General features: G+C 49.5%; 1 non-coding gene across 1 annotated transcript; it reads left to right on the top strand.

Moving 5' to 3' along the window:
- Positions 1 to 2,144: 2,144 nt before the first annotated feature.
- TRNAA-AGC (transfer RNA alanine (anticodon AGC)) lies at positions 2,145 to 2,217 on the top strand. Its single transcript has one exon. It is a non-coding gene; the product is annotated as a tRNA-Ala (tRNA).
- The last annotated feature ends 239 nt before the right edge of the window (positions 2,218 to 2,456 follow it).

Genomic DNA, 2,456 nt, shown 5'->3' on the forward strand with positions numbered 1-2,456 from the left:
AAGTATTTTTTGGGTATATGTGTTTATTTACTTTCACTTACAGGTTAGGTTAATCATTGGGGGTCTCTCATAGACGCCTGCCATGATTAACCCCTTATTACCCCGATTGCTACCGCACCAGGGCAATTCGGGATGAGCCGGGAAGAGTCCCGGCACTGTCGCATCTAATGGATGCAGCAATTCCAGGCGGCTGCTGGCTGATATTTTTAGGCTGGGGGGCTCCCCATAACGTGGAGCTCTCCATCCTGACAATACCAGCCTCCAGCTGTGTGGCTTTATCCTGGCTGGTATCAAAATTGGGGGGACCGTTTTTTTATTATTTATTTTACTGCACAATATAGACCCGCCCACCGGCAGCTGTAATTGGTTGCAGTGAGACAGCTGTCACTCGGCGTGGGGGCGTGGCAGGGAATACGAGATTGAATAATGGGCGGCCATCATTTTCAAATCAGGAGAAGGCGCCAGAGCAGTGTGACAGCCGTGCAACGCTGCGACGGTGAGAGTGAGTGAATGAGAGAGTGAGTTTGAGAGAGAGAGAGAGAGTGAGTGAGTGATTGATTGATTTTCTGACAAGCAATGAATTTATATCACTTCTAGGCATACTCAGAAGTAAAAACTGGATCCGGTACATGCTTCCGGCATTTGATGCATGCCATCGGATCCGGGGCGTATAGACTTTCATTATGCACCATGCCGCACCCGGCGCTATGCAGTTTTTTGCCGCTGGCAAAAAACGTTCCTATCTGCGTCCTGTGCTGCCGACGGAGTGACGATTTTTGCCGCATCCGGCAAAAACCGGATCAAACGCAAGTACATGCGGCACAATCTGGCGCTAATAAAAGTCTATGAGGAAAAACTGCACCCGGGGGCAAAAAAAAACGGAAGCGTTTTTCCCGCAAATTGCTGGATTGTGCCGCACAGCAAAAACCTGATGTGTGAAAGCAGCCTTAGGGGTACTTTGCACACTACGACATCGCAAGCCGATGCTTGCGATGCTGAGCACGATAGTCCCTGCTCCCATCACAGCAGCGATATCTTGTGATAGCTGCCATAGCGAACATTATCGCTACGCCAGCTTCACATGCACTTACCTGCCCTGCGACGTCGCTCTGGCCGGCGAACCGCCTCCTTTCTAAGGGGACGGGTCGTGCGGCGTCACAGCGGTCACACGGCAGGCGGCCAATAGCAGAGGAGGGGCGGAGATGAGCGTGACGTAAACATCCCGCCGACCTCCGTCTTTCCGCATAGCCGGCGTGAGCCGTGGTGACGCAGGTAAGCTGATGTTCCTAGCTCCTGCGGCTTCTCACACAGCGATGTGTGCTGCTGCAGGAACGAGGAACAACGTCGTACCGCCGCTGCAGCGAAATTATGAAAATGTCGGACACTACACCGATGATACGATTACGACGCTTTTGCGCTCATTAATCGTATCAAAAAGGATTTACACACTACGATATTGACAGCGAGGCCGGATGTGCATCACTTTCGATTTGACCCCACCGACATCGCAGCTGCAATATCGTAGTGTGCAAAGTGCCCCTTAGCTAGGTTTACTTATATAGGAAGGTTTGTGCTTAGATCTGGGTCAATTTAGCTCGTTAATCAATCAATCCTTACATACTAACCCCTCCTACTATGTGCCAATCCCAACGTAATTTCTTGCCCGAATGTCAACATAACCACGTACTACATTTTTACTCATTATACATTACATCACAATGCACAGATAACATACACATTACACTTCACATGTCAATAACGAGATTGGTGACTTCAGGGAGGAACCTCCAAACACAGGAAGATCAGGCGAGCACAGCCCGGAGGTGACAACCCGCACATGCTCTGCAGCGACTGCCCCTGGGACGGACGTCATCGATGCTGCAGCGGTGACCGTAGCCCCCTGATGTCGTCTCAGCACGCACTGAGCTCTCCAACTAAACCTCATCAAAGAGGAAGCAAAGCAGTGAGCGAGTCAGGGAAGGACATTACAGCAGAGGATTGGGCAGACGTTAGTGCTGGAGCCGACCCATCAGTGAATGATGTGCACTGTACATAAACCATGATGATAATGCTGGTGAAGAGGGGGTGTCCTGCGCTGGAGCAGCATGGCTGATACTAAAATGTTCCACAAAGGCAACCAGGAAGGGGAATTAGCTCAAATGGTAGAGCGCTCGCTTAGCATGCGAGAGGTAGCGGGATCGATGCCCGCATTCTCCACTTTCTTTTTTAAATCTCTCAATTTTTAGCAAGAATTATGCTTCATAAAACAACTTTTAGATTGTTTGACTTGTCACTCAGAGATTTAGTGCATTACAGTTATGTGGAAAGCAATAACTTATTATTGCAACCAATGTAGACATCTGTGTCTAAGGAGCTTCTAGACTGGAAGATAAAACAAGCACCGATAGTCGTTACCGATCACAAGCGATGCATTATCGCCGTCTGTCCTCCTCTCT

This window comes from Anomaloglossus baeobatrachus, chromosome 9, assembly GCF_048569485.1.
Source record: "Anomaloglossus baeobatrachus isolate aAnoBae1 chromosome 9, aAnoBae1.hap1, whole genome shotgun sequence".
Taxonomy (NCBI): domain Eukaryota; kingdom Metazoa; phylum Chordata; class Amphibia; order Anura; family Aromobatidae; genus Anomaloglossus; species Anomaloglossus baeobatrachus.